The sequence below is a fragment of the Lepisma saccharinum genome, chromosome 21 (genome assembly GCF_977018435.1).
Source record: "Lepisma saccharinum chromosome 21, izLepSacc3.1, whole genome shotgun sequence".
Taxonomy (NCBI): Eukaryota; Metazoa; Arthropoda; class Insecta; order Zygentoma; family Lepismatidae; genus Lepisma; species Lepisma saccharinum.
The window spans coordinates 26,334,685-26,348,284 of record NC_139249.1 but is presented as its reverse complement, the minus strand read 5'-3'; the positions used below and the strand labels follow the sequence as shown (position 1 = coordinate 26,348,284).

At 40.2% G+C, this 13,600-nt stretch overlaps 1 protein-coding gene across 1 annotated transcript in view; it reads right to left on the bottom strand.

Annotated features, from left to right (window-relative positions):
- The window catches only part of LOC146004511 (uncharacterized), a 278,862-nt gene that overhangs the window by 221,981 nt on the left and 43,281 nt on the right, over positions 1-13,600 (bottom strand). The gene's annotated exons all lie outside the window — the stretch shown is intronic.

Here is a 13,600-nt window from a genome sequence, read left to right as displayed (position 1 = left end):
ATACTCGGTGGAGGGACATAGTGGTTCGGATCTCACTTTAAACCGAAGCTCTTGTCCATATTAGCCTATCCAGAGCTGCTTTTACATTGAGCAACGTGTGGTCACCGCATAGAGTCCCATCGCCGCTGTCTTTCGAGATCGGAGCCAACTACTACTTCTTTTCAAGTAGCTCCCCAATTGTCGTCACGACGCTGAGCCAGCTTCGAACTTTTGAGAGCTACCACAGGGAATCGAACCCGGGACTTCATGACCGAAGGTGAGAACGTTAAACATTTGCCTGCCAGGAGCCATGTTTATTTCAGATATTTGTAGAACGTGTTTGTGTTCACTAAATCAGAGAAGTAGAGACTGTTACAACAGTTGAAATGGAATCCGTACCACAATGTGATTCCACCGTGTATCAAACCAGGTAGCACTTGATTACAAGGAGACAACGTTAGCACTGCGCAATCGAAAAGGCCCATATATGCACTGCTCATACACGCATGTGTGTGTGTGTCACTGGTGAAATGACATTATAAACCACAATGAATAAAAAACGTGTCATAAAGAATATTTGCAAAACACGCTGACTGAAAAACAACATTCTTACCACTTAGGGCGTTTGACTACCATGAGAGGGATCGGGTTCGATCCACGGCCGGGGATAACCGGAAAGTATTTCACCTGTTCAAGCGGCTCAGGCGCCCACCCAACGTCATATAAAGTGGGCACCTGGGGGGATAAAGGCGGCCAGGGGCGTGGTTCTGATCACATCACCCCTACCTTCGGCCGTGATCAAGAAAGTGTGGGCCACTAACTTCATACCCACGCCTTCATGGCGTGGTGGAAAGCACAGGGGAGCACTTTACCTTTTTTACTGCTGACTGGTCTGCCCCCCCCAAAAAGGAATATAAATCACAGAAATTTTTGAGTGTGCTCATTCTATCACAAAAGCAATATTTTAATTTTCCGACTATACACGTCATCTGACACTCCGCCTTACCAGGCACCTCCAAAAATTTACTGGCGCCGAAACTGCGTCGAATCGATCCATCGAGTTGGTGTTTTAAGTCCACTTTATGCACAGTAAAGCTCATCGGGACTGGACCTACAGTTTAAAGTGAAATCCGAACCACTGTGTGTCTCCCAGGGACGCCGACTTGTCAAAATTATTGGGGGGCTCTGATCACTGAAATAAATTAATGAATGACTCCCTACCTCCCTTTTTTAAGTTTTGGCCTCAGTGTTCGGAATCTCGTAAAAGCCCATGAATTCCTCAAAAATATTAAAATTTTCATTTACAGTTCGGATGCAAAATGTAAATTGTTCACGGATGGATATGTCACAAATTTCGTCAACCATAATAGCAAAATATTCCCGACTTTTAATATCTGCTACCACGGAGCGCAAAACAAATCTCCCTAATATATCAATGATCCCGTTCTGAATGTCATGTGAGAGCCATTTGTAGCCCGAACGTCGCATCCACTCTCCTAGTTCGTGCACATCGTATTTTGAAACTCTTTTTAGTAAAAATTTTAACAATACTCATAATTATATACTTAGTATATAGTAATAAGTCATGTGTTTTGCTGTCTCTGGTCATAGCCCCCCCAAAGTTGATGGTTTAGCGTTCTCAGCCCCCCCAAAGTTGATGGTCTAGAACATTTCAAATGTGTATTTAAAGTTAAGTTCATGTGGCACAATTCAGAGTAAACTTTACAAGAGAAGCAAAAGAATACATTAGATTCTTTTAAGCAAAATTATTTGGGAGGGGGCTCTGCACTCACATCGTTAACATTGGGGTGGGCTTCTTTGGAGTTGGCAACCTCAATTCTTTGGAGTTGGCAACCTCAATATTTGGAGTTGGCAACCTAAATTCTTTGGAGTTGGCAACCTGAATTCTTAGAAGTTGGCAACCTGACTACCGTTGTGATAGCAACGAAATGTCAAGAATGAGCCTAGTTTTCTCCCGTCATCCATAGCCTAGGACCAGGTGTAGTGAGTTACTCCAGGTCTTTGATCCAGCCCTCGCCACTGAGAGAAAGAAGCTTGAGAATTCATTTTCTCAGGCGAAACTGTTAACACAGGAAATATTCAATCCACAGCGTTATTGCCTTGTAACCATTAAGTACCGGGCTACAATTTCCGGTGTCTACTTATTTAGGTGTAGTAAATCGTGTTATTCCTTTATCGTCTGGAAAAGGATTTCTGGAACATAGTTTTTATATACAGTAAAACCTGTCTATCCCGGAACATGATGGTTCCCAACAAAATTTTCCGTCTTAACTGTTTTCCTTCTTATACAGGGTTGACTTTAAATACAGTATAGAGCGCTGCAGGAAATAATGGAAAGACAGATTTACATTTCGCATTACTTATAATATAGAGTACTAATGCATGTACGTACATGAATAAAAATGAGATACAGTCGCAATGACCATAGCAGAGATTACAATTATGTAACTACACAACATGTTGGTACACTTTTTACAGTATTGTAAGAACGTACAGTACGTACTTGTGTATCTTTTCGAACCCGGGGCCCCTGGAGTCGTAGCGCGATGTGCATAGAGGGGAAGTGAAAGATTGAAAGATGGAATAAGAGAGGTGAAGAAAGATTGAGATAAATGTGAAACAAAAAGAGATAACAAGAAAAATAGAAAGATGACGAAAGAACAGAGGAGAAATAGACAAAGAAAGGTGGAGAAAGAGGGTAAGAGATGAAAGAAAGAAACGGAATCGTAACAGCTATGAGTATTGTAGCGCATTCTTTCATATCGACAATGTTACCGATAAGCGAGTGTCAACAGAGGCGTGTTCCACTTACAGTATTGCAAGCTTTGTTTTCCTGCGAGCGAGCGAAAAAAAATAAAGGAAGAAATTTCAGTCTTACTGAGAATGAAAACATCTCGTTGGTCTTTAAACGGTGTTCCGTTTTCGCGTTAAGGAGGTTTCCGCCTTAAGCAGGTCATTTTCAGGTATATAAAATCGGTCCGTTGTGGGGACTTTTTTTTTTTACGTATTTACAGGTTTCCTTCTTATAGAGGTTCCGAGATATGCAGTTTTTACTGTATAATACTTAGTCATAGATGTGCGTACGGGAGGCAAGAGGGGAGGTCAATTGCTCCCCCACCTAATCATGGAAACTGCAGATTTTTATCCACGTAGAGGCAAGCAAGGTATTTTTTAGGTGTGCAAACGACACATATTACCCCCATAACAGTGTTGCTCACTCAAAAAAACACCACTTGAATTTGTAATCATTAGGTTCCTGCTTCATCCCCATAATTAATGTAAATAACTGTGACTGAAATCAAATTATACGTGAGAAATATATATTTCTATACATTCCTTTTCTAAAGGGTGTGTGTGTCTGACCATCCTTGCCCCCCTTCAAGACGTCCATGCCCCTATATTATTATACTTTCACCTAGAAATTTAGTGGTGAGGAATCTTAACGCCGTTAATAAACGATATTATGCTCTTAAAGGAAATGAAGTATTTTCAAGCCAATGAAAGTTCAAATCAACTAAGGAAGGGGGGGGGGATGCATTATTTCCTATGTAATTGAACTATCCCGCTTCGTTCTCCGACACATTTCTTGTTATTCGTCAGTTATGCTGCATGTTGTTGATGCATTTAAAACACACACACAAATACATACATACATACATATACATACACACACACACACACACACATACATATATATATATATATATATATATATATACATACATACATACATATATAGCCGGACACACTCACAAAGAACACCCATCCTCAGGCCGGAATACGAAACCGCGAACACTGGCGTCGTAGCGCGTTGTGCTAACCACTCCGCCATGCGCATATAGACTAATCGCGTCTGGATCTGAACCACCGTGCAGCACGCTTCCCGGGGGAATCGAACCCGGAACCCTTTACTTACAGAGAAACAACGTTACGTTTACGCTCTTGAGGATGTCCGAGTCTCTTTTCTGAACTGCCACTGAGTGAGTTTTTTTTAGTATGAAATGTGCTGCAGTGGCAACCCTGCGTGGCTTCGTTGATGTGTGTGTTTCAGCCTTTGGCCACCTGGGGACAGTACCTTCGCGCGACAACAGAGCTTTTGCACGTCCATAGGGTTCGAGTTTTTTATTTGTTTTCTGCACCCTGGGGGAGGGGGGGGGGACAGATCACGTTGCCATCAGTATATTTTTAAAGGGTACCAAAGCAAATCCGGGATAAGTACCCACGCCAGTATTTGTTATCTTTATGTCAGGAAGACCTAGAGGAGCTGAGAACAAATATGAATGGACTGTACATAAGTTTACACATGATCGTAACTTCGTAAGCATTGGCGGAGTTTGCGTGAGGGTCACGTGACACTCCCAAAAGGAATGACTAAAGTATATAGGTGTGCGGAGATATTCTGATTAGGGGGCAAAAGCCTTAATGAAAGTGCACTCGGGAAAGAAAACCTCAATTCATCTCACTGTTTTATTGTATTGGTTGTTGGGTACGAAACAGGGGCGTATATAGTGTGTGTCCGGCTATATATGTATATACATAAATACATATATATACACATATATATACATACATATACATATATATACATACATATACATATATATATATATATATATATACACATACATACACACACACACACACACACACATATATATATATATATATATATATATATATATATATATATATATATATACACACATATATAGCCGGACATACACTATATACGCCCCTGTTTCGTACCCAACAACCAATACAATAAAACAAAAGGTAAAAAGGTAAAGTGCTCCCCTGTGCTTAGCACCACGCCATGAAGGCGTATAGGGGGTGTGGGGGTAACGCCCCACACTTTCTTGATCCGGTCGTAAGTGGGGGTGATGTGATCAGCATCACGCCCCTGACCGCCTTTACCCCCCAGGGTTTCCCCCAGGTACCCATGTTATTCGACGCTGGGTGGGCGCCGGGGCCGCTTCCATCGTTAGAAAAGTTCCCGGATTTGAACCGGCCGGGGATCGAACCCGGGACCTTTAGCATGGTAGTCAGACGCGTTACCGACTGAGCCACCGCGGCCAATACAATAAAACAGTGAGATGAATTGAGGTTTTCTTTCCCGAGTGCACTTTCATTAAGGCTTTTGCCCCCTAATCAGAATATCTCCGCACACCTATATACTTTAGTCATTCCTTTTGGGAGTGTCACGTGACCCTCACGCAAACTCCGCCAATGCTTACGAAGTTACGATCATGTGTAAACTTATGTACAGTCCATTCATATTTGTTCTCAGCTCCTCTAGGTCTTCCTGACATAAAGATAACAAATACTGGCGTGGGTACTTATCCCGGATTTGCTTTGGTACCCTTTAAAAATATACTGATGGCAACGTGATCTGTCCCCCCCCCTCCCCCAGGGTGCAGAAAACAAATAAAAAACTCGAACCCTATGGACGTGCAAAAGCTCTGTTGTCGCGCGAAGGTACTGTCCCCAGGTGGCCAAAGGCTGAAACACACACATCAACGAAGCCACGCAGGGTTGCCACTGCAGCACATTTCATACTAAAAAAAACTCACTCACTGGCAGTTCAGAAAAGAGACTCGGACATCCTCAAGAGCGTAAACGTAACGTTGTTTCTCTGTAAGTAAAGGGTTCCGGGTTCGATTCCCCCGGGAAGCGTGCTGCACGGTGGTTCAGATCCAGACGCGATTAGTCTATATGCGCATGGCGGAGTGGTTAGCACAACGCGCTACGACGCCAGTGTTCGCGGTTTCGTATTCCGGCCTGAGGATGGGTGTTCTTTGTGAGTGTTGCTTCATCAATTTCATCATCATCACTCATCATCGTCTTCGTAATTAGCCAAAAGTGGCAGAAAAGCGAAGTAAAATAAACCAATGCAATCAATCAAGCATAAAATGGGCTTGATACAGTGTCTCCACAGTCAAGCAGATATTGTCCCTTACCACGTCTTTACTAGTGACACTCTTTTACTTTCTCTTTCGGTTATTTTACGTTGCTTTTCTACCTTTTGGGTTAACCGCGACGAAGAGGATAAACTGAAGAAATATGTTAAAGGGCGAGGAATTGTAAATAAATTCAATTCCGGTCCGAAAGAGAAAATCAGCAAGCGTAAATGGGTTCTGGACCGTAAAGGACATTTTTATCTGTAAAGTATTTCAATTCGGTCCAGGAACCATTTTTCCTGGATCAGTTTAGATACGGTCCACGACCCTTTTTCCGAATTAATTTAAAATACAGTGCAAGTTCGGTATTGAAAAAAAAAAAACAATACACAACTTGGACCGAATTTCAAAGGGTTCCGGTCCGGTTACGGACCACAATAGAACCCATTAGAATTTATAGTTCCCGGGACCTTTTAACAACCCTGGAAATAGGTGGGACAATCACGATGATACATATATAGCTTATCCAGGATTCGAACGTGGAACTTTGGACTTCGTAGCGCATTACGATGACGACTCAGCCTCAGAAGCCGGTGTCCACGTTCATCGCAGCCTACTTTATTCACGGATGTGATAAACCATAAACCAAATTCGATCTTCTCTTTTTCCTTGGATCCCTCTACTTCTTTCAGTAAACCGGAAGTTGATGCATGCGCCAAAAACCACTTTTCACAGATTCTTGGAAGTAATTCTCCGCCTTACACGCATTGGAAACATTCACCACATTAACACGTATGTGAGAATTAATTGAGTAAATGTGTAATATATTATTATTATTATTATTATTATTATTAAGAAACCCATGTACTTACATTCGACATCGATATCCTGAATGATTCCACCTGTATGAAATCCACCTTGGTCATGACAACGTTGAATATCATCAATAAATTTTATTGGACTTGGAGCTTTGCATTCAGTTGCTTACGTCCAGCATATATTTTAAATCCATAGACATCTTTACATAAATTTCTACATATTGAGCCCAAATACATTCTAAAATAGCTTATTTTTACATACTTTCACTCATTCAATATAAAAGACAAATTTACAATTTCATATTAGCTTGTCTCAAAAAAGCACGTGCTATCCAATGTGAATATCTAATTCGTACAATAATGAAGGCAAATTTCTGAGGAAAGACAATTTTTGATAGTGCTTTGCACAAAGTCTTTCGTTTTTCTATGTGAATAAGACATTCCAAAATAATATGATCAGCATCACAACTGTTCCAAGGTAGGTATATAAACGGTTGTTCCAGTCATCGTTAATATACCCATAAATACCAAATATAAATGTGCATTTGACCAAAACCAGCATTTACTTATATGTTTTTTGTTTGATAGAGGGAGGGGAAGATTTGCCCTCCTGCCAATCTCTGATGGTGTCTGTGAATGAAATCAAGATGAAAAAAAGTTGGTGTGAAATCAGGTGAACGTGCAGCCCATGACTAAGAACTTCGTAATCCGTCGATTAGTAAAGCCAATCTCGATCAGTTCTGGCATTCTGTTGAAAAGACCACTGTGTCACGAATGTCACGAAATGCGGTTCCTATGATTGCTTCCGTCCTCCAAAAGAAAGAAAAAAAAAATCGAATTTTATCAAAAGAGAGAACATTTTTAGGAACACCCTGTATTTCGCAATTTATTCCTGGCGTGTTTTAACCATATCTCACTTCTGACTGAGAGAATAGGTCAGACTGGGGATGAATTTCACCGATGATTGGGCAACATTATTTTCCTTAGTTCCGGATGTAAATCATAGGTGGCAGCACTAGGAGGAGGAGAAAGAAAAAATGTGAAAGATCCGCGGCGAGCACGCTGTCAGTCACTGTAAACAGGGACTCCCCAGCGCAGCGTCGCTCGGTATCCATGGCAACGGCTCGATGCACCGTGGAGGAAGGAAAAGCAAGGCGACGTTGCAACATCTCGTGACAGGGAAATTGGGAAGTGGGCCAAGATGAGGGTTGCTTCAGCCACCGAGAGAGAGAGAGAGAGAGAGAGAGAGAGAGAGAGAGAGAGAGAGCTAGCTTTCTTTCCAGGAAGCTTTTCAGGAGAAAAATGATCTCTTTTGTCGAGAGGAGAGAGAGAGTGGGTTTTCTGTGCCAGAGGAGACGGATTATCTGGGATTCTGGACTGAAATGCTTTAACTCTAGCAACGACAACGAATTTTGTTTCAATCTTTAACCTGGAAGTATAGATATTTCAAAGATGGTAGCCTTATTTCTTTATAAAATACATTTAGAAATCGGCCTGCGTATTAAACATAACACGAACAACAGCAAATTTACATTTATTGAGTTTTAATCTTTTGTACCTAGGTTTGTTCAATGAGCCTTGCACTTCTTCATTTCGCTATATTCGTATTTTCGATAACTAAGCATTTGATGTTCTGCTAATTTCAATACTCAGCGGCGGCGATTGGATTCCAAAACTGGGGAAAGCAAAGGTTCCAAAACTGAAGGGGGGGGGGCAAGGACAGTTTACTTCCCCTAGGTAGATAAGGTTTAGCATAGTGCGGGGGGGAGCAAAAACTGGGGACAACTCTCCTCCAAAGTCCACAATAATCGCCGCAACTGCTTCCCAAATATCTTACTTTGGTGCAGATTGGACCTACAATATTACGCAGAATCCAAATCACGGAATTTGTCAGCGAACGAGCTAGGAAATCCTTATTAAAATCGCCATTACCACATATAAAAAATCAAGATGTCTTTAAAAATACACCGAAGTTATCATAATACATAGGTTTATAAACGTGCAGAAATAGTCGAACATTTTGTGTTTTGACTTTTGCTATTTATCGTCGCTTTTCTGCCACTTTTGGATAATCGCGACGATGAGGATGAGTAATGACAGCTACGATCAAACAGATGAAGGGACACTCACAATGTATACCGCGGGATTCGAACCCCAGAATCTCTGGCCCGAACCGAACATGGAAATTAGGAGTTAATGTAATATGAACAATACTGAAATAAATAGTTATGAAACGAATAAAACATACTTAAATGTAAAGGAAACTTCAAAGTAATAATGAAGCAATACCGAAAATGAAAAATACAAATAACGAAATCCGAAATCATCGGAAATTTAAAATTCTTAAATATAAAGAAATAGAAGAATAGGAAAATTAAATAAAATATATCGATATATACTGACAAACAATAAACGAACTGCTTATCTCGATGTATCGATATTGTCATCAGCTCCATCATGTTTTAGTCTCGTTTGAGTCTCGAATTGTTCAACTCACGGAGTCGAGACTGATCGTAGTCTGTCACAGTGCGTTAGGTCTCAGTAATTTTCCCCTCCCTGGTCTAAATGGGCCTGTTGTTTCGTCGGCAAGAATCCGTGAACCGTGCGCCATTGCAGGATAAGATACGAGATTGGTCGCGTGCTCGAAGCGATACAAAGCAAGCAGTTCATCTGTGTCACAGGATATCCTACGGGGTGCCAGAATAGTTTCCTGAGAGAAGGGGATCCGGATTGCAGGCAACAGGCGTGTGCCACACGCGACCTGGTGGTTTAAACCAAAAGCTTCTGAAAGATCTTTTCATTAGGGTCGAACCTTAATGACGTTACCTTGTTCGATACTAGGGGTCGTATCGTATCGAAACGAGACGAGTCAAAACTTGGCAGTGTCTCGTGTGTCTCGTTCTGGTCTCGATTTGCTGATTGGTCGATTGGTTTTTCTTACTTCGCTTTCCTGCCTCTTTTTGGCAAATCGCGAAGATGAGGATGAGTGATATGATGAAATTGATGAAGGGACAATCACAAAGTACATCAATGCCCAGTCCGGGACTCGAACCCGGGACCCCTGGCGTCGTAGCGCGATGTGATAACCACTCCGACAAGGAGGTCGGTTCGTCTCGATTTGTAAACGAACACCCATCTCGAATATGGAGTAAGCAATAAGCAATTTTTCTTAATCAAGTTTCTTTTACTGTTCGACGCCGCGTTTCGACGCTACGAACCCTCGGAAATCGGTAATTTCTCCTGAATATATGCAACCTCGTAGCACAAGCTCAGGATTGCCACCATTGAAACTGACATTGTAATCACAGTCACGTAGATACCAGCTTGGTATGTCTGAACAAGTCTCACAGTGAAGGAATTTTGGTTTTCAAGTATCATAAATTGTAGCTTATTAAAGTTTCACACATTGACACTCGTCTCGATATTACACACACCTGCCCCGATCTTGTCAATCCCTTGGTCTGAATCAGCTCGCTATTTATACAGTCAGACCACTGAAGCCGTGCCACAATGTTATATGTAGTGGTCGTCAGTTGCGATTTATCAACAGTCTCCAATGACAACAGCTTTTTTGTTACTTTTCGCTAATCACAACGATAGCGAAGAATGGTAATAGAGGAAAAGGTCTAAATATGGGCCCCCCATTCTTATTTTGTCATTTTCGGAGGAAAAAAATTAATATATCAAGCACCTGCCTTTAAAATGCATATCTATGAAATATATACTTAAATGTAATAGCATGCTAAAGTATAGAAGTTCACTTTTTTTTTTTAAAAAAAAAAGCAATTTCCAAAAAATTGTAAAATGATGTATTTCAAAATTGAGGTCTAAATATGGGCTACTAGTGGCAATATAACAAAAAGCAATTAAAATTTCAAAAAAACAGTCATTTATCGCTAAAACATTATAAAATTCATATTTATGAATAATCTGTTGTTTTAAAAATCACGCGGAATGGGGAAAATTGAAATTAAGAAAAATATCCAAATATTTGTTGAAAATGTGATCTCAACATTAGACCTCATATCATAGCCCATATTTAGACCATCACGCTAGTTTTCTTCTTCAATTTATTTTCGCTCTCTGTGGTACATATTTCACAAACAAATCATGGCATTATAAAAGCCCACATTTGCTTTATGTACCGCTAATGTCATAATGTCATATTGAATTGCATAACATATTTATCGATTTTATGCAAGCATTTGACTCAGTAAATAGAAATATAATTCCTACATGTCTAAAGAAAATTAATGTTCCAAACAAACTAATAAGATTAATAAAGATGACATTACAAAACACTACAGCAGTAGTAAAAGGAAACAATGATTTTAGTCAGAAATTTGCAATAAATAGAGGAGTAAAACAAGGAGACCCATCATCAGCAATTTTATTTAGCATAGTCATGGATGAAATAATTCAGAAGTTGGAAATCAGAGGAAACATTTCAACAAGATTAAGACAGGTCTGTGCATATGCAGACGACATAGTAATTACTACAAGAACTAAGCAATCAATGGTGGACTCACTAGTGAAACTAAAGCAACAGGCAATGAAATATGGATTAATAGTGAACGAAAAAAAGACAAAATATATGAGGTGTACAAGAAGAAAAATCCAACAACAAAAAGAGGATATAGATACAATGCACATAGAGCAGGTACAGTCATTTAAATATCTCGGGTCAATAGTAAATGGAAACAATGAAATCGAAGAAGAAATTAAAGAAAGGATTGCAGCTGGAAACAGAGCATTTTATGCGAATAAGAGGATATTCCAATCCAAACTAGTTACCAGAAAAATAAAATTAAAGCTGTATAAATCCATAATAAGACCTGTGGTTACATATGGCTGTGAAACCTGGGTGCTGAAAGAAGATATAATTCGAAAACTAATGATATTTGAAAGAAAGATATTAAGGAAAATATATGGCCCAACGAGACAATCTAATAATATATGGAGAATAAAAACAAACGAAGAGCTTGAAATATTAATAAAGAGTAAGAATATAAGAAGATTTATCAAAACACAAAGATTGAGCTGGTTGGATCATATTGAAAGAATGCCCGAAGAAAGAATTGTGAAACAAATTTACAATTGGAGACCTATTGCTACAAGATCACAAGGAAGGCCCAAAACCAGATGGATAGACGATGTCAGAAATAACATAAGAAAACTGAAGATACAGAACTGGAAGAAATGTGTGTTGAGTAGAGAAGAATGGAAGGATGTAATTGAGCAGGCCAAAGCCCATAAAGAGCTGTAGCGCCTTATAAGAAGAAGAATGTCATAACCTATACAAAGCAGATGAGAATTCAGAAAACGATGAGATAAAACATACCTGCAAAAAGTTTTCGGAGGTTGCAATTCTATAACAACGTCCAAGGCCGAAACTAACCACCACTTTCTCTTGCGAATTGGCACCGCAACCTTTGTCCTTGACAGATAACCAGTTCCAATAGCCTCTGCCAGGCTGCAGCACCAGGGAGCGCTGATAACTCCAAAACCCATATTTAAACCTTCGCTCATATTTAGACCTCCTCCTCTAATAACAGTGGGTTAAAAAAAATGTTTATTATATCTTTGTTGTTGTGTGTTTAATAAGTAGAATCTATATATTAAATAATATAAAATATTTCAATATTATCTTTAATCTTATTTATTTATTCATTCAGATGAGACGGATGAACTCACATACACAAACACACATGGACCGAACAAAACACAAATCCCACACTGAATTATACTGCCTGTGAGTACAGACGCCAGAACCTCGTTAGTCGGGAAAATCGCAGTTCAAAGTGTACTATGTGGGTATCTTCCCTCTACAGCCCCAAGAAAGTGAATGTTATACCAAAAATGATATACTTCACACGATAATTTGCGTTGTTATAAAGGAGTGACAATTACATTTTTTGATTGAGTTTGTGTTTTAAGTCCACTTTATGCACAGCAAGGCTAATCGGGACTGGACCTACAGTTTAAAGTGGGATCCGAACCACTATGTTCCTCCACGGGTATCGAACCCGGGACCCCTTGATTACAAAGTGACGACGCCACCCCTGCGCCATCGGGGAGGGCCGAATGACATATTACAAGTAAGATTAGTAATTGAAGCAGTGTTTTATGAGGGAGCAACACTATTTTGCGTGAAAAGCCCCTTTTGAAAAATCTCTGAGTTAAGAATCCAGTCTGCCACTTCATTTTTATTACTTTCGAGTCTTTATATAATTCGTGCCTTGATATATTTTCGTTCTGTTAGTGCCTCATGAGAGATTCATAGAGTATACTCAGTTCCTTAATTAACATCAATGGAAAAAAATGGAGGGTTGCTTTAGAACCACCCTGTACATGCCTTTCTGGGACATTTTGCCATCATCCGGTGTCGTAGTGACCCAGATGACAGGGGAACGGTCCAAAGAGGTCTCCTTTAAAGCAGACTTGGAATCTGGTGACTATTGATTGCTCTGTCGTCGCCTACCGCGGGAGCTTGCTGCAGTTTGGAAGCTGGATGCTGTGCCATGGACCAGAGGAAGATCCGAGTCTGCACACGAAGGATGCAGTTCGCAAAGTCGGTAACTTTGAGACGTGCACAATGGCAACACTGACATTAGTTCATCACTCAGTTTCCAGATGCATGAGGCTATTATAATTGTAAAGAATCCACATTTGCATAACTGTTTAAATAAATATTTTTGAGGAGTTCAATCTTTAAAACGAATCCCCCGAATTAAAGATAATCAATCCGTCAAATAACAACCGGACTGAATCAAGCAGACTAACGAGGCTCTGGCGATTGGACCCACAGCCAGTATAATCATCTGTGAGGCTTGTGTTGTGTCCTTTGCATATTTGCTTGTGACTGTTCTTTCGTCAATTTTACCT